Source organism: Chelonoidis abingdonii, chromosome 1 (genome assembly GCF_003597395.2).
Source record: "Chelonoidis abingdonii isolate Lonesome George chromosome 1, CheloAbing_2.0, whole genome shotgun sequence".
NCBI lineage: Eukaryota > Metazoa > Chordata > Testudines > Testudinidae > Chelonoidis > Chelonoidis abingdonii.
The window spans coordinates 83263773-83288469 of NC_133769.1; the positions used below are offsets into that span (position 1 = coordinate 83263773).

The window sequence follows — 24697 nt, forward strand, 5'->3', positions numbered from 1 at the left end:
TCTTTTCTTTTAAGCTATGTATCAGTAACATGTAGTGCTTTCTTACTGCAGCTATAAAAGGTACAGTTGACTTTAAATATTCATATAGTACATGTCAATTACCTCCATCAAATGGCATGATGCCATCCCTTCATGAATTACGAGGGCCAGGGCATGAGGTAATGTTCCATGAGGGAAAAGCTTGATAAGATTTGTTGTTAGAAAGTTATGAGAGATTGCCTATTATTCATGTACACAAGCATGCTTTCTGGTGGTCATGCCAGAAGAAGGCTTGTTATAGCTGTTGAAACTTACTGTTGTCCCTCATGAACATGTGTCTGTAGTTGTTAACCTAAGAAATTGTCCAGGAACTTAAAAAGCCAAAACTACTCCCCTTGTCAGGTTCCATAGCGCTCAGACAGGACAGCGTCATTCAAACTATCATTTGTCTGACTTAGAGTGGTTTCCATAAAAAACAAAAACCAACCACACTTTATTGTTTTGTCATTTCAGGAGAGAAAATGAATAATCCCACAAATAAATAATTTTTCCTTTGCTAGGATGTTACCAGTTCAGCCGAATATCCTTCCCTCTACACAGTTTATCCAAAGTGTTTAAAAGAAGGTTTGAAATCCCCCCACCCCCTGAGTGGTCAATTGGGAGAGCAGCCATTAATCTTTCCTTAACATGGTGCCTTCTTTACCAGATAACCAATTCTTATGCCCAGTATTTGAGTCTAGTAGGTTATGGATCCCACCTATACCCTTTAACTCTTCTGTAAATAGGTTGACTCACCACTAGCACCTCCCTGTGGCTAGATGTGGCATAGCATCTCTCTTCCCATCAGGTACCTCCAGCCAATGGTTGCTCCACCTCTTCCTATGACTTTACTCTCCAGAAAAGTCACTTTAAAGTCTCTCCCCTTCCAGGATAGTCCCTGAACAAAAAAGCAAGGGGAATTTAATACAAATAAAGTGAGTTCTTAGGGACAAAGGAGAAGGATTCCCCTTCAAGATACGCCAGAATGTGGCCCGGCCCTGCCCTGCCCTGCCCTCAGGGAGGGGCCATCAGGGAAGCTCCTACCTTCAGAAAGCCCTTTCCTTAGGAGCTGGAGGCTTGTTCTCTTCCCTAATCTTCCAGTAACTGAGTGACTCTGCTCCCCTTTTAAGCTCTTCCTTCAGTCTGTGCATGCCTTGCAGGTGTGGCAAGGTGGAGCTCCCTTAGCTCAGAGCAGTTCCTTAATCCCTTGTTGTCCATTGTGGGATCTGTATGCTGCCTCACACTTCCTTGTCTGCTCCTACATTCCTACAAAGCCAACAGAGATAATAGATCTTTTTCATTTTCCAGTCTCTATCTTCTACCATCACTACTGCAGGCTTACCCAGAAGTGGCAGTTGGAATAATTAGTAGCTGGTGTCTAGGAAGAAAAATTAAAAAGTACTAGTCAGAGGAAGAACTAGGGATACAAACTCAGAAAGGCCACGTTGGCTGAAATGTGTTGGGAGTGCATGAAGGGAGTAGAGTTCATAGTATAAGCTGGAAGAATACTTACGAAGAAGGAAGGGATGAGCCAGTAGGCAAGGCAAGAGATGTTGTCTTGAGAAAGTGGTCCAGGTGAAGGAGGTAGAGGGGACACAGATTAAAGATTAGGATAGGATCACAGATGGAGGGTAAATCAGAAGGGTGTGATCATACCTGGAGAAAGGTGGAAAATAAAAGCACAGCGGATGGAGCTTGTTAGAACTGTTTTCTTTACAACTCCTGCTCTTTTTCAAACTTTTGGTGATTTTAGCCTGCTTTTGTGGAAAAAAGCTTTTCAGGGCAAAGTGCATAAAATGAGCATCAGGACTTCCTCTGAGCATGACTGTCCACTAAGACCTGCAGCACACTGCGGAGAATGCAGCTTGGGATATGATGGAGCAGATTAGCTTCAAGCAGGGGTAAGCCTCACACCTGCAAACACTTCACTTTGTTGCCATGCAAAGTCCCATTGAAGGAAATGGGCTGCTCACAGTAGTAAAGTTAAGCACATGTGTAAGAGTTTGCAGGGCTGTGACCCATCCAAAATACTCTGGGGGATGAGGGGGCTGGACTAAATTTTATTACTGGAAATTTTGTGGAGGGTAGGGGGAGAATTGGTTTTTTTTCCCCCCCCAATTAAATGTTTTCGTTTTCAGCAAAAAATGTTTTTCAGTTTTCCAAAGCAGAACATTTTTATTAAACCCCAAGAATTTTTACAGAAACCTAAAAGTTTTTCAGTTTTCAATTTGTAATAATGAAACTGGGAAATTTTCAAAGAAAATGTTCATTTGGTTCAATAAACCATATTTCATCATTAAAAATTTTTGACTAGCTTTGTTTACAGGCCTTTGCGTCTATCCTGTAAATACTTTTGCACATGCTTAATTTTATATATGAGTAGTCCTACTGAGTTCAAAGGGACTATTCACATGCATAAATGGTTGTGGGATCACAGCCTTAAATAAGCTTATTCATCTTCAAAATACCCCTGTAAGGTAGATTGTAAATCTTCAAGTCTAACTCCCACCACCACCACGCAGCATATAGTTTCCCAGCAAATTATGTACTGAGGGTGAAAAAATTGTTCTCCTGACTCCTACTTTTAATTTGGCTGCCTGTCTCAGATGTTGTTCTCTTCCATTTCTGGTTGTGGTTAAGCCTTGGTTCTACATTGCATCTTCTACATGACCCGTACGAAAATTCTTTGAGGGTATCTGAGAACCAGCTGACAAACAGAAGATCATTTCTTAAATATCAGTGATGATCTATAACTACCACTTTGCTACTATCAGTGATATGGCCTTAAGCAATGTTTTAAATACATTAACTCAGAAGTCTAAAAATCATTGTGCCTCATGCCTATAAAATGTGGCCTTCTAATTCTTTACTTATAAAACATATGCAGTTTCTTAAATACACTTTTATCGCAGCAAAACAAGCACTTAAGAAAGTTAGGTTATTTGTTATCCTTTCGGATGCACATTAGGTACACCTGTTAAAGTGCATTAATCACCTATGGAGACTAGCCTAGATGAAAAGTTTAGCTAAATTATCATTCTGAAGGCTTCTGAAAAAAAGAAAATTAATGTTTTATTAATATCTCAGCTTGCCCTCTAATGCACTTTTGGCAAGGCTCTCCAGCTCTACAAAATGATAGTCAGTGCAAAATACTCCAGCCTGTCTTGTCACTCATGCTAAGAGTTACAGACACATTATTCCAGTTTACTCTTTATCACTCCAACTCACCCATTAGTGAAAGATTTGCTAACTAGACTTTTGCTAATGGCATATAAAATTTTCCATGGTCACTTTAGTCTCATTGCCCATTTTTATGTTTGTTCTCAGAACTTTCAGATGAGATATAGCACCTAGCATGTAAGTGTGTAACAGAATATGTAACTGAAAAAGAACAGACGCTAAAAAAGAGGAATAAAGACTTGTGATAACTTAGGATCTATTTGCACTTCCAGGTGTACCTCCCATTTTATTCTAAAAGGACTGACATGCAAAATGCTTGTGAGATGTACCCTTACACCTAATGCATGTCCTGTAGAATGAACGGAAATAAAGATGAGAGAAGCATTTTATGCACAAGACCAAAGCTGAAGGATCCAACCTATAAAAGTTGCATTTCAAGGACTTCTCTAAGCACTAGCAAACTATTATTGCTACATAACTCTGTAGGAATGACTTGTTTTAATGGGCTGGCATGGTCATGGAAAAATAGAATCAGCACTTAGAGTTCCGTTAATATTATCGGTCTCTCATAGGGTTTTATACTGTTGCTCATCACCACAGTCAGAGCTCCTTCCATCTAATGTTAATAGGAATAGCAAGTCCTCAATGGACTTTATGGAGGCTGTGGATTTCCTCTCTTTTTAGGGTAAGAAAACTGCTTGTGGTATTTTTTTGTTCAGTTGTATGTGTGATCTGATTTTATTTTGGGATAGATGGGGGTTGTCGCTATCGCAAGTGTAATTCTTGCTATTGTGGAAAGGCTTTTTCAAAGAGGAAAGTTTTATTACTTACCATTTATTTGATTAAAATTCTTTATTAACTATTTAATAGCTCTGGGCAGCTGACAAGCGGAGACCTGTTCCCCAATTGGTTGCAGTGGGGCTACTCATGGTAACAGAGTTAATTTAAGCATGTGATTAAGAGTTTGCAGATTAGGTCATGTTTATTATTTCTCATTGACTTCAGGTCAATTTTGCTCAGATTATGAAGTTTTTAAAACAATATTTTTGTTTTGTTAACCATGATCTCTGCAAATTTACCCTGGGATCTGAAAGTAGAGCTGTATTCTTTCTGCTCACACACCATTGCCAGTCACTGTGGTTGCATTATAGGCATAGTGAAGGTATAATTAGGACGTGCATCTCACCATTCTATAATATTTGTAGTTGCAAACCTACTGACATTCACTGGGAATGAACACTGCTTCTGTCCGAATGGGAGACTTCTGTCCACACAGTCCCCATGCATTTTAGCAGAGCACAATCAGGTTATTCAGGGTATGCACTGGAGACATTGGTACAACTATGGCTGAAATGCACTAGGAAAGAAAAAATTATTTTTTCAGTTGGTGAATGTAAATAAGCGTGGAGAGATGAGGTGCAGGGTGGTTAGGAGGTTACTATTTTTCTAAACAGTAAATGATTACATCTCATTTTTGTAAATCCTGAAAACTATTGCAGTGACTTGATCATAAAAAGCTGTTCTGCTTCTGAACTCAGGATCCCAATTGCCTATTTTATCCACACAGGCATTGTGTTGAGGTGAGGAACAGAGGGCAGAGAAGGTTGGTTTTGCTTTTAGTTATCTCAGTAGCTTTCTGACAACTCACTGAGCTGCTGTTTTATGTACTAGACTATGCAGACAGTCAGGACAGCTTGCATACAAGCCATTTTTAGTTAGGAAACGTATGCTTAATGGCTCTAGTATTTGAAGTTTCATCTGAATCAAATTTTGTAGAGCACCTGCTTTGGTTTCATTTCATTTGGAATTTGGCAGAAAAGGAGTCATGAAGGGAAAAATTTCTTTGTTGATATACTTCCCCTGTTCACAGTAGAGGCAGAATATGAATTAATTATGACTCTGTGTAAAGCCAATACCTTGGTGACTGAGCTTGTGATGTGTTTTGTTATGTTTTATTACAGTATTATATTTGGTGATTGCATTTTTGTTGAGTTTTTTTATGTACAGTGTTACAACAATGAATTTTTATTGATATATTTTATTGATTCTTTGTACAGGTGGGCTACCTGAACGTGGTTAGTTTTGTTGTTAAATGTGTTTAAATTTGGTACATATTCAAGCAGTAGTTTATTGAATCATCCTTTAATATAAAATCTTTTTCTAGAGTGACTTATTTAGGTCAGAGTCACAGTTCCCCTGTAAACCTAAAGAAACTACAGGATCTAACAGTACCTTAATCTAGGGGGATAAATATTGACATGCGATACTAATTATTGATGTGCATGTAGGAAAGTATGGATCTCAAGAACACACACACAGGTAAGCAGGTATTCATACTCATTAAATATATTCAATCCTGACCCAGAAAAAATGTAAGTTACGTTATAACATTTTGTATCTCCCAATAGCACAAAAAAGAAAAACATTGTACATTTTTAAAGCGTAGAAGTAATCACAGTAAATACATTTGACACCAACAGCTAATCAAGCAAGAATCCTCACATGCAGAGATACCAGCTACTCACAAGCTATTCTCATACACACACAGGATCCTGTCTGACAGTGTTTGGGATGAAAGGAAAGTTGAGATACTGTATAGCATTCACCTTTTAAGTAAAAAGGGCTTTTTAATGCAGCTTAAAAGATGACAGTTTTGTAACTCTCCTGAAATAGAAAAGGTGTGCCATAAAGGTAGGCCCACAACGACAACAGCATGACCATGGGATCTAACAGCCATATACTCCTTGATCTGAGGGCAAAGTGTTTCAGAGACTGGCAAAAGGCTTGCTCATTGAGATACACTGAATCAAGTGTCTTTGTTTAGAGAGACGGGCCCCCTACAGAAGCTCAAATCTAAAACACCCTTGAACTTCTAAACTAGTGGCTGTGGAAGGAGGTTTGAGATATGGAAACAAATTGTTCAGCTGTGTTTAACAGAGAAAACCAAGATCAAAAGACCCAGAGACTGGTTTTGTTTATTACTCCAATTATTTGAAATTAAGTAGGAACACAAGATCAATCTGCATCCTTGAGATTCATGACAAAGTATAACTCTGTCTCCAGTTATTCAGAGGCAAATGACTAGTAGCTCATGTCTATGGATGCTATCATTTTAAATTGATATTTTTGATTTACTTCCAGATAAAAAATTAGGGGCTGACTTTAGTTTTAAATTAATCTGCTTTTAAGATATAGTAACCCCTAAGTAAATGGTTAAGCACTGAGATGTCAGGAAATGCCACAGTTAAAAGGTACACACACACAATCTTAACACTGCCTCTAGCTTTTTACACATTACGGTACAACCTTTTACTGCATGGTTACTTTTAAAAAAATTCAGTATAACATCACACTTATTTCTACCCCCTTTGATACACATGCGTAGAATCTATGCTTCCCTTAAATATTTGACATGTGGTTCTGATCAGTTGACAGTAGTTTAGGCGCTAATACAACAAAGGCCTTACTACATAGATTTCACAGCCAGAAGGGACCATTATGATCATGTAGTCTGATTACCTGCATAACACAGCCTATAGAATTTTACACAGTAATTCTTATGTCAAGCCCAACTACTTTTGGTTGAACTAAAGCATCTCGTTCAGAAAGACATCCGGTCTTGATTTAGAGAATCCACCACTTCACTTAGTAATTACCCTCAATTTCTAATTTGAATTTAAGATGATGCAGCAGCTGGAAATTGATGCTAGATATATCTTTGTCTGCTATGTTATGGAGCCCTGTGCTATTAGAAGCCTATATGAGTGGGTACTTCTAGCATATAATCAAGTCATCTCTTTACCTTGTCTTTGTTAAGTTAAATAGATTGAGCATCTTCAGGCTCCCACTATAGAAGTTGGCTTTCCAGATCTCAGATCATTCTTGTGGCTTGTTTCTGAAGCCCTTCCAATTTTTCAACATCCCTTTTTAAGTGCAGGCAGCAAAACTGGACATAGTGTTTCTGTAATGGTTTCACTAAAGCAATATACTGAGGTACTACCACCTCCCTACTCCTACTGAATATTTTCCCGTTTCTACTTCCAATGATAGTGCGACACTGAGGCTAACGAGGCTGACACAATCAGCTCATGTTCAGCTGATTATCTACCATGACCCCCAAGTCCTTTTCAGGGTAACTTGCTTTTCAGGACACAGTCCCCCATCCTGGAAGTGTGACCTACATGTCTTGTTTCTAGCTATATTACCTTGCAAATTGCTTGTACTAAAATGCATTATGGTCCCCTTGACTGACTCAGAAAGGTACTCAAGCATGCCTATTTTTAAGCATTTTAACATACTGCTGCTTGAAATAGTGTTACGTTAAAGTGTACCTAGGAACATTTAGTGCCCATCAGCAGGGCCTACACAGACCAATTAATGCACAACACATTCATGTGCTTTAGAAATCACAGTCCCTAGAATGCACTACTGCACCCTGTAGACAAACTCTTAGGCCCCAGTACTGCAAAGACCCAGACACGTACTTAATTTTACACTGCATGTAGTTATGGGCATATTTGTGGTGCATAAAGTTAAGCATGCATGTAGATCTTGTCAGGCTTGGGACCTTAGGTTACATAACCACTTCTATACAATCTCAGGTGAAATAGATGACACTGTTCTTTTAGTAAAAGCAATAATACAATCAATTAACAGGAAAAAAAAACCTAAGTAAATAGAAGTAAGGCGAGTTTAATTAAAAGCCAGTGCACTTCAAATCTTAAACATACTAAGGCAAGATACAGCATAATAAAAATCTACAAGAAACACCTCTCTTTATTCCAAGAAAAATCAAATATTTATGACAGCTGATGGGGCTAAATCATTTGGGGAATCAATAATTGACTACTAGGAAGGTTTCAGATCCATTATAAATATTAAAGGCTTTTAATAATTATTTTACAAATTTAAATTAGCACATACCATAGAGGATTTAAATATTGTGGGAGGCAGAGACAATTTGAGAAGTTAGGTGCTGTAGAACTAAATTAGAAACATTATTTTGAATGTATGCTGCTATAGTGCACAGGAACACAGTATTGTGACACTGCATAACATGGTTGTAATAGGGCTTGATCCTTCGCTCACTGAGGCCAATGGTGCAGGATCAGAGCAATACAATGGTCGTTGCTGTGACTGATACGCAGCCCAAGCATTGGTAATATTAGCTCAAGGCAAATGTAATGCCAGTTCCCTCATTAGAAACTTGTAATGTGCTCTTACTAACTAGAAGTAAGCTTCTTTAGTGCCTGTGTTCATAGAATACAGTACTAGATATGGAAAGGATACAGACTAAAGGCCCAAGCTGATCACCATTAGAGCTGGATGAATTTTTCTTTTTTTTTTTTAGTGAATAGTAAAATCATCCCAAAGTTCATTTTTTGGGGAGCAACAAAGCTAGTCACAAATCCAAGTCCAATTCTCCCAGTAATTTGAGGTGGAATTTTTTTAAAAAAAAATTTAAGCCAGGAATATATCATTGAACCTTCCTTTTCCTGTTCCTGAAAGATGAGGAGACGAAGCAAAATATCACAATCTTCATGGCTATTGCCCAAGTACAGCTGAGTGAATTTTTTTTTTAAAAGTTTATTTAAAAAAACAAACAAAAAAAAATCCAGCTTCAGGTCAACTGAAACTATTCACAAGTTTGACACAAATTCACTAAATCAATTCAAAGAAAATTGGGGGGTGGGGGAAGCTAGAGTCACAAGGGAATTTAGGTGCCTTTTGCAAAAGTAGCAGCACAAGAAGTGGTAGTGGCCTAATACCAAATAGGCCATTGGTTCAGGCACTTACCTGACATGTAGAAAACCTAAGTTCAACTCCCTATGCAGGAGCAGGGAGATAAACTCAGGAGAGTGATCAGTTAAGATGAGCTATTTTCAGCAGGAGAGAAAGAACTGTATTTTCCACTTCGATGAAGTGGGGCTGTAGCCCATGAAAGCTTATGCTCAAATAAATTTGTTAGTCTCTAAGGTGCCACAAGTACTTCTGTTCTTTTTGAGTTATCTACCCGCCCCCTTTCTTTTTTTTCCCCTTTTTTGATGATAATGGATGGATGATGAAGAAGAAAACAAATGTCATGAGAACATCCATTTTGTTCAAATGTTTTTTAATTGGAAAAAGTTTCACTGACATTTTTTTCAACCAGACTACTACTTGGACCTGTGGATCCTGCATTTTTTTCTATGGGGATGGACCTTGTGCTGCTGCAGAGCCCTATTAACTAAAAGGCTTTTTGAAGGGCATGGTGATTTTCACCTTGGATTCATTAGATTGCTATAAATAACTGTTGACTCCCCTTCCATTCTAACCTTTAAAACTGACATAAGAAGAAAAGACAGACATCCATGAAGGAAAACAAAACAAGAAAAAAAAACCAGGTGTAGAAAAATCCAGTATTTTTCCATTCTAAACCAAGTGTCAATATTTTTCATTCTTTACAGTATATGATCAAATCAGAATTTTATTCTTCTCCCATGGGCAGAGGAAAAAGATAGAGAAAACATTGTAAAAAAAATAATTGTCCAGTATCAAGTATATTAACAGGAAAAAAACTAGAGTGAATAAGAAAAATGTATGAACAGCTCTAGCTGGAAGAATACAAGTATAACAGCCAGTCACTGACATTTCAGGCTCTTAGCATTAATTCTCAAGAGTGTCTTCTGAATAAGTTATTATTGCCATCAAACTAAGTAAAAGGTGATCCATCAATTAAGATTTCTGTGAACCCTTACCAAGTTGAAGATACACTTGAAGAATAATAAGGTACTTGTGTTCAAATACTGTTTATATGTATTATACATTAAAGCAAGAACAATGCAGAATGAAATTAATACAGTCCCCATACATTGTATCTATCTGCATAGGTACTTTCCTTTCTGTCTCTAAATTGTAATTAGACATTAGGTGTCAATCTAGATGACAAGTATGGTTCATTCACTCCAAAAGTTCATAACCTTTTCCAGGCCAGCTCCAGGGTTTTTGCTGCCCCAAGCAGCAAAAAGGGGGAAAAAAAAAGCCGCGATCACAATCTGCAGCTCTACTGCCGCCGCTTCAGTCTTCAGTGCCAACTGCGCAGCAGGTCCTTCGCTCTGAGAGGGAGTGAGGGACCTAGTGCTGAATTTTGCCACCGAAGACCCAGATGTGCTGCCCCTCACCACTGGCTGGCCCAAGCAGCTGCTTGCTGGGCTGGTGCCTGGAGCCGCCCTGACTTTTCCTCACACAATTAGTGTGTATCATGCATGATTGCTAGAGGCAAATGAAGAGCATTGCTATTGACTCTAGAGTTTACCTGTGATCTCCTGCATCATGACAATTTCTGATCCAGAGACCCAGTTTCAAGATGAGGTATTCCTGGATAAAAGCCCTAACTGGAGCCATTAACATTTGGAAGGAAGGAAAGAAGAATTAGAACATTAAACACAGAAGTCCATATTGCAGATATTGAGAGCTATGTGAATATATTTATAATAGCTGCTCCCAGCTACAGGCCTGCCAAGTCTTGTAGCTTGGATAGATACAGGCTGTTTCACACAGCTGATCCACTGTTTCACATGGACTATACCAGCCCCTGAATTTAGTTAGGTCTCATATTTTTTCATGGGTTTCCATTGTTCAGTCTAAAAGAAAATGAGCCGTAGCCAATCACTGCCTTTGGAAGGATCAGAAAAGCCACCTGTCCTCAGTTAATGCAGATATAATAAAATATAAAAGCAAAGAGATGATGAGCTGATGATTGTATCAGACAGAAGTTGACAGTAGTAATGTTGCTGGGTCCACTCTCCTATAGAGTATAATTTGGATTTTCATATAATTTACATGAGAAGCATATACTGCAGATTTCTGATTTGAGTTCACAGATCGTTATTTCATCTAAGGCATATAGGGTGGGCTACTTTACATTTACAAAATAGGGTGTACGTTATAAAAACAATGATGACTGATCCAATAATGTCTAAAAATATCCTAAACAAGCAACATCAATGTGTTTTTCTTATCTAAAAAACACAGCAAACACCAAAAGATTTGCAACGTAAATTAGAGCTGGCCTTTAGCACTCAAACCATTTTTACTTTCAATTGAGATGGATGAATATATATATATTCCTAAACACTGCTTATCCAGTAATTGGTCTATAAGCAGATGACCTTTAGCACAGGCGCTTTGCATCACACAGCCACAACTATGTAGGGAGGTCATAAAATCTGTTAGTCTCACACATACTAAAAGATCTCCATCAGTTTTGAAATGAACTTCCTATCATACTAAACTGACATGTGGTAATAAAATGTATTTAAATATGCATTTTAAAGTAAAAAGGAACAAGTATTAATGAATTTTCTAGATCATCATCTACAAAACTTCCCTCTTCATTTTAAGGTCTGAGTTTCTGTGATGAAGCCTACATTTTGTTCAACTATTCTGTTAGAACTTCCCCTTATTTTTGTAACTGTAACTCGTCCGCCCATCTGAGTTGGTAGCAATAAGGGCCAAGTTCAATATCTAGGAGTTCCATTTCAATAACTCAATGCAAAACCAGCTCGAGCCCCCACCCAGTGACCTGGGACAATTACATACCACCCCCAGGCGCCTCTAAGAGGCAATACTTCCCCTCTTGCAAGCACAGCGTCTGAGTGTAGCAACAATGCAGCATAATGCTGAGAAACCACCACAAACAGGTTTCATAACACAAACCATGAGCAAAAGGCCCACCCCCAAGTAAGTTTGACAGTATCCTTTTCCCCTCATAGTCTTAAGTCCAGCAACCCAAAAAATCACTCGAAGTGCAACAACCCAAAAGTCTCTGTCCCTGGTCAGTGCAGCCCCAGAGTTCAAAAGTTTATCTGCAGAGTTTTACCTCCCAGCCTGGGGGGAGAGAAGGTACAGTGGTGTTAAGGATCACCTTATGTAGTCCGAGACTGACTGCCCCACCTCTCCATGGGGTTCTGTTGCAGCCTTCACTGTGAGCCACTCCATCAGCCGTCCCATGAGCCGCTCCACTAACTGCTTTGCTTCACCAGCTGCTCAGCAACATATCTTCAGGCCCCCCTACAGCACTCAGTGATTTCAGCTTGTAGTAGGGGAGTCTCAGTGCTGGTGCACCATTAACCCAAAGTGAATTCAGCTCAGCAGCCTGTGACTAGACTCCCTAATAGAATTAAAATTAGCTCTGATGTTCCACAGTAGAGAGGAGGTGGAGGTGGTGCAGCAATTAGTATTTCAGGCCTGCTAAAGAGGCCCATACCATCCAGTACAAATACCTGTCCCCAATCACTCTCAATTCACTAGGTTTTGGAACCCATGTCCCTTGTCTAGCAAATGCTACTTAGTTGATGGCGAGTCCCCCTGTCATAAAACAGTTCCACTGGCCTTGATTCACATAATCAGGGTAACAACACTTTATTCTTCCTTTCTCAACAACAGAGAAACTGGAGATCCCACAGCAGCCAATGTGATCATTTGAGCTGCTGTGGGCTCATGCTAGGCAGGGTGGGTGTGCCTAGGCAAACAAGATCAGTCCCTGAAGTTCTTTTCCACAACACACCACAATTCACCACCAGATATCAGGGTAGAGCTCATCCTGACTCTGCTTACATAACTAATCCTGTCTGGATTCTCTTCCACTATTAAAAATAAATAATAGAATTCTTCAATAATCTGGCTAACCAGTATTAAGCACAATTTTGTTCAAGAACTAGTTAATATTGGGGAATATTCATTATCTTAGAAAGACTGGGTAGGTCATTAACTATGAGAGCTAGAGCTACTCCCTATGAAGCATTTGATTCTTTTTATTATTATTACTGTTCCAGAGTTTATCTAAGAACAATATTCTGTGAATAATTTAAGCATAATAAAAATGTTTTGAGCTGATGCATGCTTATACATTTGATTAGTTATGCCTTCTTTAAACTACCTGGGTTCAAATAGACACTCTTGTGATCTATGGTTTCCATCTAATTTCCTCTGTCCCGGTAGAGAGGTGGAGTATTATAATAGTATGTGAGATGTGTCTGTTTACATACTGGCCCCCAAAGCTACCAAGAAATGTCCCAAGAGGCTGGAAGACTGGGAAGCTCCTCAGTGTTTTTCACTCTCCAACATTGAGCCAGCAGGCCCCTGAATAGAAATAAGGCAAGGAAAAAGAAGAGATGCTGAAGAACTAAGACAAGGAGGAGCTACTAGAAAAGATCAGAGGACTCCAAGAGGAGTTATCATTGACATTCTTGTGGCCTTCTAATCTAGTGTATACATATGGGACTATTTCTACAGAGTAGTGATCACAGAAGATAATGTAATTTAATTAAATGGAGTCTTTCCATTTTTGTGTGGATGTTTGTCTTCCCTCAGAAACGCGTGATTTGACCAGGAAGAGTGAGCATGAGGATTTTCAGTTCAGATTTATTAAAAAGGAAGGGCAATAATTCCTGCAGCTTCTTTATATTCAGTCACGTGTTGAATTCATTTTCATATTTCCACCATTTTATCAAGCTGGCACAACCTGCTGCCCTCCCTTTTTCTATACTGTCCATACTTTTCCAGTTTATCAATTGAATGGACAAGAGCTTCAGTAACTCTGGGCATGCAAATAATCCTAGGGTTATCTACTTTCCTTTTGAATCTGAAAAAGCCCAGTTTAGAGGCACCTGACACTCTTTATGGGATGAGAGGTTTTTAGCAGGGATTTTCTATTGTTAAAGAACAGCTTTAGGTGTCTTTTTAATTTAAAAGAAAAGATGCCAATAAAATCATTTTCTCCCTGTTTCATTGGCAACAGTTGTTAACAATGTACTTGGCATACAAGGTGTAAAAAGCCAGAGGACTGGAATTTTACCTCCATGTGGTTAAAAATAGAGGCAATTCAGCAGGGCCAACAGGAAGAGAGTGTTTTAAATTTAAGGAAAAGAAAGGAAGTCTGAAGAGTTTTGGGGAGAAAAATAAGCCCACTGCACCTTTGCCTCTATCTGTACCCATTCCACCTGATAAAGCCTGCATTGCCCACAAAGACTCCAGCAGCAAATTCAAATTTAGCCAAGTCTCATTCACTTCATCTTTGCTAGTCACCTGTAATCTCACTGAATCCAAGTGCTTACTCACTAACAAATCTGTCTTCATTGCCAATGCTGTATTTGTAGTCTTCATTAAAGAGCATCAAACTGCACTCTGATGGCCCTTGACTTCAGCCAGATGGTTTATATGTTTAAGTGCATTTGCTTTTTAAATTTTCTGGCATGACTCATTTTCCAGATCGGAAAACAATGGTTATTTATGGAGTTACATAAATTATAATTTTCCTTCATTGTTGGCCCAACTGTGATGAGTCTATTTTCATTTTAAAATATCATTACTGCCTTGGGGTGGGGGCGGGGGCAATACCCATTTTGTTGGCCTGTAACATGTCAGAAAACCATCAGGAGCTGAGAGGATTTGTTTTTAGACCCGGATCCACAAAAACACTTAGGACACTCAGATGCTGAGCATCACAACACCTAACATTTAGGCACCTAGACAATCACATGAACAACAATGGAATCCACAAAATGCGAGTTAGGGGCTTAGGCTCCTTATACACCAAATGGGGAGAGACAATTACCTAAGAATGCAAACTATAAAAGCCATCACGCTAGGCAGGGAACTACTCAAGCTAACCAATGGGAGATGGTGATGAAGGGAGACCTAAGTGTCTTAACAGCCGTCCCCTCACAGAGTTAGGTGCCTAAATCTAGACTGCAGGAAGGTGCCTATTTCTACTCTTCTTCTGGAGACAGGCAGATTAGGTGGCTATATAATTTCTTGTGAGAATGAGTGAGGTGCCGGCCTCACTCCATACAAAAAAGCTGGAGGAGGAAGAGGAGGTTAGAGTCCTCACCTAGGATGTGTGCAACCAGCGTTCAGTCCTCCCCCTACACAGTGCATAGGGAGAGAAAAGATTTAAACAGGGGTCTCCCAAACCTCTCAGGAGAGTAATGTAAACACTGAACTATGGGATAGCCTAAGGCTCCCCCCAGCCTCTCTTGGTGAAGCTGTTCCACTGCTGATACATAATGAAAGAGTGCTTGGAGCAAGGTGACTGGACCTGGGTCTCCCAGGTGGGTGCCCTACCCACTGAACTACAAAGTCATTTACTTGCTCTGGCTCAGTGACAAATTAAATATTTATCCAAAGTGAAACAGCTTGAACAGGAGAACTTGAAGGAGCCCCAAATCAGAGTTTCCCATCAGAGGCCAGTCACATGGAAGCCTCAGGGAAGAGAAACCTCTGTTCCCTCAGGTCCTGAGAAGAGGGCCAAAAGCACAGAAGATATTGTAAACAGACTGTTGCATAGGGACTGTAATGATGTTGGGAGAGGGAACTCAAAATAAATGGCACTGTGAATGCACAACTAGTGTCTCCACAGTTGCAGTGAGACAAGACAGAAGCGTAGGTGTGCCCTGTTACAGTTGGCATCTAGGTCATCGCAGTTGTGGCATCTTGGTCTACCTTATGAATGTTATATGCTATGTTGACTGTAACTTTGATTCACCAAATTCAGTTTCATGCTGAGATGAGTGAACAGCTGCCTGATAGTGAGAATGTTGTGCTGTACTTGGACATTTGAGGCTCCACATTCTAGCCAATGGAGCAGTAAAAGGAGAATTTGGACACTGAGGCAATGCAGATAAGCCACTACTACTTCCATGCATTTTTTAAAGACAGTTGGGGCCAATGACAGGCCAAAGGAGAGCACTGTGTACTGGGAGTGGGTGTGTCCTGCTATGAAACAAAGGTATTTCCTGTGTCTCAGATGTATTGCCACATTGAAGTATGTATCCTATAAATCGAGTACAGCATGACCATCTCCACTGTCCAGAGAAGGAATAATGGAAGCAAAGGTAAACATCTTGAACTTGGTTTTTTGGATAAAGCAGTTCAACTTCCTAAGATTGAATGACCCTGGCCTTTTTGGGGATCAGGAAGTAGCAGGACTAGTATCCTTTCCCTCTGTGATGGCAAGCAACCTCCTCTATCACTCTCAATTCCAGAAGAGACTGTAGTTCCTACAGTAATATGGCCTTGTGATTTGGCTCCTGAAAAAGGACAGGGATAGTGGGTTGGGGAAAGGGAGGGAAGTGAATTGGATAATGTATCCTGCCTTTACAGCAGTGAGTATCCACATCTGCTTCCTTCCTTCCAAGCTCTTTAAAAAGTGATGGACATCACTATGCAGTCACCAAGCAAACAGTCACCCTGAATGCTTGGTGGTTGTCAACGTCTGGTGAGAAGAGCCTCTTGTAGACAATGTCATCTGGCAGCAGCGAGAAGACCTAGACCATTTCTTAGAGGAGTGTTGAGATTTCTGCTGAAAGTAAGGTCTAATACGGTTGAGGACTCTTTGCTAGGGACTTATAATCCAGTTACAATCACCAAGTCACCTGGAAATCTCTCACAGTACTCATATCATCATTAGTTTTGAAAGAGAAAAAAAATAAACCCCTAAAACAGCAAATTCTCAACTGTGTTTTGCTGCTTTTTTAGTATACTGGATTCCTGGAGCCAAAAGGAAGTTTTCATGGCTCAAGAAGAAGTATTGTCTGCATTGATAGCTGCCTGGAATGAAGTTGTGGTCATGAGATATCCTTCAGAGACCAGAGCCATAAACTGCTCCCTATCCTTCTCCAGCAGTTGGCCTGAAACCTTAGCGATCACAGAAAAATTAAGCATTATACTCAACCAATTATCAAGCTCTTTTGGCAATCCTCATTTGCAGCATTGCTGAGGAACAAGCCTTTGAGAGAACTAGTCTTCTATGCTTCTTCTCTTTGAAAGAGATGTTGAGTGCTCCTACCAGTTGCACCCTATTAGCTGCCGTAACCACCAAGAAGTTGGAAACAGGATGATTGAAAAAAATAATCAAAGCCCTTCTGGTAGACTTTATCATCGGTCCATCCTTTTGGCAGTTGGTGGTATGGAATCCAGGGTCTGCCAGAGGGTTTTCTGCCAGCTTCAGCAAGGCCTTGTTAATTGGAAGAGTGACTTTTCCCAAAGCCAAGTTTTGTAAAATGTCAAGGGTGTGTGGATTCGTATGAGTGAGTCCTATCCATACTTCCAGAGAAGTGGCCACGCATCTCATCAGATCTTGAAGGACCAGAGACAATGAATAGAATTGTGAAGAAGCATTCAGGGTTCCTCCATTATTTTGCCTTCCTCAATAAGGTCCAACACAGTGGGGAGATGGACAGGAGCTTCTTGAACTGGAGAAGGGGATCTCCTCTAGTGTAAGAGAGAGATAGCGCCTAAGCTCCCTTGGGACAGGCCATGGCCAAAAAGGCAGGCACCATATGGAAACTTCCTTATAAGAGGACAATTCCTTAGATCCTGTGTCCTTGTCCCAATAATGATAAAGTGACCTAAAGGAATGTGGATGTAATACTTGTCCTTTGGGCTCAGAGTATAATGATGATATGTAGGAGTCCTCAGGGAAGGGAGAGGCTCTCACCATTGGGATCCCAGAGGGTGTTGCTAAAGGAGATAGCATAGGATCAAGAGATGTTGAGGATGTAATTGGTGCCATCAGTGCCAGAGGAGCTCCTGGTGACATTGGTCTGAGAGAACAAAGTGATGATGTTGGAGGTTCCAGTTGTACTGATAGTGTAGGTTGCATCAGTGGTGCTGACTGTGCCAGCTGTATTCATGATGCTTCCAATGACATCAGGGGAGCAGAGCGTGTAGACAGCAACGACTGCACTGGAGATACTAGGTCTGTTGAGTGAACCAAAGATGCAAGTGGTGCCACGGATGCTGGATGCACCGACAGAGCCATGATGAATGCTGGATTTGCATGCAGTAATGGAGAGTCCAGTACAGGGGGAGACAGCAAATCTCTCCCAGACAGACAGACCTGAGGAGTTGAAGGCACTGAGGAAGGTAAGTGTTGAAGCTGCAGTGCCAGCAGTGCTGAGATAGCCCGGAGTGATGAAGAAGAGCTTAGGACAAGTGAAGGCACCAGACTTCTGGAGGAGCCAGAGTTAACAGTGCCACCTCGGAGCTGCTGAATGCTTTTGTTTATGATGTCTCAAACTAGTTCCAGAGGATTTACCAGAGGAATTCTTTGATGAAGACACAGATTGAGTGTTTCTCATAAGGAAAAGGTTCAAGTGCTTGGAGGAGGCTGGGGGAGAAGAGGAAGAACAATATTTCTCTGAGGACTTGCGTTAAGAGTCCTGGGCAAATGGGCAGGAGGGCATTTCTCATGGGTACTGCATCCATTGGTTCATACTCAAGGTCTGGTTCTAGCCCCACATGCTCAGGACACATTGTCTTCTTCACTAATGGACTTCCAAAAGGTAGTCCCCTCTGCTGTTTCGTTCTAGTGGAGAAAGAGGTATGAATTAGATGTTTGTCCCCTGCATGCCCTTCCTTAGGCAGATTGAGCAGTTTTTGTGCCTGTCAGTGACAGAGATCACAGCCTTGCTGCACATGGCACACTCTTTGTAACCTGGAGATTTTTCCATAATAAATCTCCAGGATTTCCACTAAAATCTAAACTAAACTATTCTAATACTAAGGATTAACTAAACTAACAACTATGTAGAATTATTTACAAGTTTAAGATTGAAAGTCTGGCTAACCATTAGCAAAAGCCGTCGGGAGCACCAACTTTCACCCTGGGTGGTGAGAAAGAACGGAGAAGCAGCACCAGACACACCCTTTTTATGCCCCCTGCTAGGCTCATGAGGAGAGCAAGAACACATGCTGCCTAGTGGCAAAAGTCTCTGACTGGAGTGGATCGGCACACACAGACAAACACACCTAAAATGGAATGTATATGTGAATGATCACTCAAAGGAGAATTGGAACTTAGACACAGAGCTCTTTTTGTAGATCAGGACCTCAAAGCAGGGCTGTAACTAGGGTGAGGTGAGAAGGAGAGTCACCCAGGGCACAGAGCCAGTGGGAGCACAAAAATGGGGCAGCAGAGGATGGGGTCCACTGGCATCAGCCCCTTCCCCCCCAGGATTGGGCCCAGCAGTGTCAGCCAGAGTCCATCAGCATAGTTGAGGGGGGAGCATTTCCCCCTAAACTGGGGTCCGGGCTGAGAGCAGAGCTGCTTCTCCTGCCAGGTGCTCATTGCCTCTGCAGCTGTACACTGTCTCCGGGTCATAGTGCCGGTTGTCTTCACCTGATACATATGCTGGGTGCCCTACATAGCCACCATCGGTTTTCTGTACAATGGCGAGTGCCCGCCAGGGGAGGGGGATCAGGCAGGACAAGGGGGGGGCAGGAGTGGGAGTTTGGGAAGAAGTGGGGGAAGGAAGCAGGATGGGATTTGGCAGGGGGAGGAGAAGGCATAGGAGAAACAGGTGAGGCAAGGAGATGTGGGCATGGTGGATGGGGCAGGGGACAGTGCGGAGAGGGAAAGGGTGCATAGAGGGTAGGGCAAGGGGCAATGAGGAAGGGGATGGGATGGGGAAAGAGACTCCTTCCCTTCCCCCAACAGTGTCCTCTACTTGGGAACTTGAAATATGGTAACCCTAGGGGTTACTCTGTTCTCCCAGCCTTGGTTTCTGGAGCTGGCGGGAGCAAATCTTCCCTGTGAGCAACTGTCTGCTGCCAGGGGAAATGAGTATTCTAGGGAGAACATAAGAACAGCCCTACTGGGTCAGACCAAAGGTCCAGCTAGCCCAGTATTCTGTCTTCCAACAGTAGCCAATGCCAGGTGCCCCAGAGGGAAGGAACAGAACAGGCAATCATCAAGTGATCGATCGCATTGCCCATTCCCAGCTTCTGGCAAACAGAGGCTAGGGACACCATTGCTAACCAGCCTGGTTAATAGCCACTGATGGCATTATCCTCCATGAATTTATCCAGTTCTTTTTTGAACCCTCTTATAGTCTTGGCCTTCACAACATCCTCTGGCAAAGAGTGCCATAGGTTGACTGTGCTTTGTGTGAAAAAAATACTTCCTTCTGTTTGTTTTAAACCTGCTGCCTATTAATTTCATATGGTGGCCCCTAGTTCTTGTGTTATGAGAAGGAGTAAATAACACTTCATGACTCATGTGGCAAAAGTAAATAAGGATTTCATAGACCTCTATCAAATCCCCCCTTAGTTGTCCCTTTTCTAAGCTTGTCCAAGAATCTTGGGGAGCATCTCATGGCAGCCAGGCTCCATGGGCAGGGGCCAGCTCCAGGGGGTGTCACCAGCAGGCGCCAAGCTCCTTCAGGATAGAGGCAAGAGCATATCAGGCCACAGATTGGAGCTGTGCCATCTGCCTTGACTGGGGCATGCCCAACTGTGCAGAGACAGCCTGCCAAGCAGGGCCCCCTCAACTCCCACAGCACATAGAACCAGGGCCCAAGCATCTCCCACTAGCTTCTGATCTGCTGTCTCCCAGGAGGAGGCAATGGTTTTCAAACTGTGGGGTCCATCTCTGTAGGAACGTGCATTCCACAGTTTGAAAACCTCTGTGATAAATAAGAGGTAGAAATCTGGGGGGCACATGACCCTGCATGGCCCCCCATGTATCACCTCTTGGGGTGCATATATGATTGACTGCCCCAGGTGCTAAAATGCTTAATTACAGCTCTGCCTTAAAGATCAGTTTTTCCAATAGTTAGGAAATATGACTCAGTGGTTGGAGTAGGGGACTGATATAGGAATGCATTCCAGGAATCCTGAATATCTGCCATTGACCCACTTGAAAAAGTTCCTTGAACCTTTTTGTTACTGATGTTTTCCTATCTCTTAGGGGGTATATGGTATTTATTTTAGTTCAGTGCAGTATTTCTAATTCCTCATTAGAGAATTCAGAGGTATCTATCTCCTTTACATTCCATTTTGAATGCCAAGCATGGCAATTCTACATTAACAATACTTTGCACTTACGTATGTTCTTTCATCTGAGAAGTTGAAGGTCCCTTGCAAACATTAGTCCTTTATTATGCCTCACTCCACCCCGTTCAGTACCAAACAGTTCTAAAAGTGTTTATAATTTATTACAGTACTTGGTTTAGATTCAGTTTTGGATTTCCTGGAAGAAGCTGAAAAAGTCCAAGTGCAGTCTCTTGGTGGCAGAAATTGCAACTAGAGATAGAGGTCTTGCAACAATGGCACAAGTGCCTTCCACCCTCACATTTGTAGAGGTCCCACAGCTGGCTGGCATAGCCTAGAAAATGAACAACTCTGACCACAGAGAAAACAGGGTCAAGCTAGTGTCTACCAGACAACTTCCACCAGTGGAGTTCCATATGGAGCCCTAGCTAGAAACCAAAGCAGCGTGCTCCTGTGAAAAATGCTCCCTCAGTGGTACAACTGCCCCTTGTGGTGCAGAGATGTGTAAATTCAATCTCTCTGGAACTATCAAGGTGAAACAAGTTCTATGTTTGTAACTATTTGTACTGAACATATATTAAGTCTGAGCTGCTAAATAGCTCCTTACTGGCTACTTTTTGTTTTAATTACTTTTATAGACATTTGATCTTTCAGTCCTTTGCTCATGTGCACACTTTAAAGGTAACCTGCATTTTGGAGGAGCTGAAATACAAAAGTCTCATTTTCCCTTCCCCTGTGACTCCTTGGTGCTAACAGTTCCACTTCTAGTGTATCTTTTGCCAGCAATAGATATCATGCTGGGAAAATCTAATTCTTAATCTTCTTAAGGCTGAGGCTAGAGCTGTAGAGATAGTATAATAGCAGTAAGCTCATTCTCAGATAGAAGTTTAGATGTTCAGTAATGCCATTACAAAGATTGCCCATGGGAAGTTAAACTGAAGGAATCCTTGCAGCGCCTCTCAGACTGAATGTCTAACCTCCATAAAGAGGTAGCAGCTTTCTTAGGGGCTGTTCAGGCAAGTTCAGGGAAAATAGGCCACAAACAGAATACATTTCCTTTTCCTGTTGAATCATTCTCTCTCCCCAAAAGTGAAATAATTCGTTATATAATTTAGTGAATCAATAGCCACAGCTAGTGTTCACAGAACCATGGCAAGTGTTCCCTCCTCTACCCCAAAACAGGATATCAAAGACACATGTTAGAAACAAAGAACATTACTTTGATCAGTACTTAGAAACTTAAATAAAAATTATTACAGTAGTAGGACTTTTTAATTAACAGGACCAACACTGTAACCTAACAAAGTTTTCATTTTCCATCTGGTCACCCTTGTTTTCCCTTACATATTCTAGTTCTAGTTCCTATCTTTCCCACACAGCTTTTCTAGCTTGTACTTCCATTATTCTATCTTCCTATTTCCATAGGTTTTAAGGCCAGAAGAGATCATTATGATAAACTAGTCTGATCTGCATAATACAGACCATAGAACCTCACCTAGTAATATCTTCATGAAGCCCATAACTTCTCTTTCCTTACTTATTTTTTTCCAGTTTGATCTCTCAGTATTTCCCTTCCCCACTCCTGTTTTTCCAGTTGCTGCACCATTTCTCTATCACCAACCAATTGTAATTAGTCCTTTCTGTCCATCTTATTCCACATTTTCCAACTTTTTACCATATTTTTCAATTTACCTACTTTTCCTCCTCCACACCCTGAAGCCTATGCTCCTCACTAAAAGGTCCAAAAAGTTTCCTTAACCTTGCTTAAGAAAACAAAATATCTAAGAACTTACCTCTTGCTGCTGAACCTGAATATACAGCAAAGTGCATCCAAGCTCTTCTCCCTGATCATGCTTCTGAGAGGAACCAGGGGACTGTTTCTTGTAGCTGCCTGTGCTATCAGGTGTTTTCTCTCTGTGCATTTTTAGGTTTACAGCACAGACAAATCTCCCCTCCCCTAAAGTCAATCCCAGAACAATAGTAATAACTGATACTGACTGGAGCATTGACTGTTTTAGAGATGGCTGCATGTTTTCCTTAGTAAAAATCTCTGAAAAATGCTGCTCATCTACCTAATTAAAATGGGATTCTACAATTAAAGTGATTGGGTAAAATGTCTCCTTCTTACTCAGTAGGTCTGCTCCCTGCATGTAGTCAAAGTCTGTTCACTTAAGTGACAAAAAATAATTTTTACTGCTTTTTACTCATTTTACTACTTCAGAACTAACACAGCAAAGAGATTAAGTGAGATTCTATTCCTTGTGCATCATGAACAGGGTTGTTTACTAATTTCTACTCAATACACCAACGCACACCCTATTGAAGGCAATGGGGTTTGCACAGCTGTCACTAGGAGATTAATCTAAAGATGGAGGGGGGGAGGTTGTGCAGGTGTCACAGTGGGTCTAATTTGACCTTCATTACTGATGATGAGTCATGAAGAAAAAAAGAACTTGGCTTGACTCTCAAAGTTCAAGTTGAGTTTGCAGAGCTGGCAACTAGAAAAAATACCAGTTTTTATTCATAGATTGAACATGTCTATTATACAGATCTTGGCCAGATGACAAACATGGGATCCAACTATGCCGTGTTTACAATCCCTTTCAGCAGTAGAACTGTATTTATACAATCTTCTAACACGTGTAAGATACACCAAAGGGTCTTTTGTAGACAGTTTTCCCTTACACGTGCTTTTTAATAATGTTTCCATGCTTTAGAGCAGGAATGCCATGTAAAAAAGAGAGGGGCTCTGAATTAGAGATTAGCCTTTTCTGTGTAATGCCTCTTCACAAAATAATTTAAAGATATGATGGAAGCTTAATTTTCATAGGTATAAAAACATAAAACTATAAAAAAAATCATTCTTGCATTGATGTTTTATTGATTGATACATTCCTCTTCATTATAAAAAAGGACCGGGGAAAAGGGGTTAATCAAGGAACCTGACTGAATATGGTAGCTTAATCCACTAAGAAAATGAATCCAGTTTAATCCATGTAATTTGTTCTACAAGCAATGAACTGTGATGTTGCAAAAACCGAGATACAGTCAAATCTCTCAACGGCTACTAGATGAAGGATCTCTTCACTCCTGAAACCTAGATTTTTAATACACTTAATTATATATCTAATCTTTCACTGCAGACCTGTCTACTATCTTTTTGTCACAATCTTTACCTTTTTCAGCTTTTAATTAACTCCTAGTGTTACTATGTTTTTCTATATCACGTTTTCTTTTAATTTGCCATCCACTCACAGCACTGGGGTTGCCTTATGGCAGCCAGTCTCTGTTGTTTGTTTAACATGCTGAACTCTGAGCACACTTGATATACATATGATAGACAAGCCAATAGAACATGCAAATAATAATAAAAATATTGCAAGAGCCAAAAATGTTCAGAAGTTACACATTGCCTGAATGCCTAACCTCTTAAAGACATTTTCAAGACCCAATTAAAAATGGAAACTTTTAAATAAAACCTACTGGCAGTTTTATAGAAGTCAAATTAGTAAATTCAATTAAGGATGCTCTCTCTCCATGCTTCCTATTGATCTACACTGTTGACTAATTATATGCCATTCAGAGAAGATATATGAAAAAAATATTAATTTTTAGGGTAAATAAAAGGACCTATAAATATTCCTTCATGCAGTGTATAGTCAACTGTGACAGTGGAATCCAGGAT

The 24697-nt window shown here is 40.7% G+C and overlaps 1 long non-coding RNA gene across 1 annotated transcript; it reads right to left on the bottom strand.

Moving 5' to 3' along the window:
- Positions 1–1061: 1061 nt before the first annotated feature.
- LOC116829998 (uncharacterized) lies at positions 1062–23252 on the bottom strand. The gene is made up of 3 exons (XR_004374857.2): positions 22806–23252; positions 10493–10571; positions 1062–1284 (listed from the first exon to the last, which is right to left on the bottom strand). It is a non-coding gene; the product is annotated as an uncharacterized LOC116829998 (long non-coding RNA).
- Positions 23253–24697: the final 1445 nt, after the last annotated feature.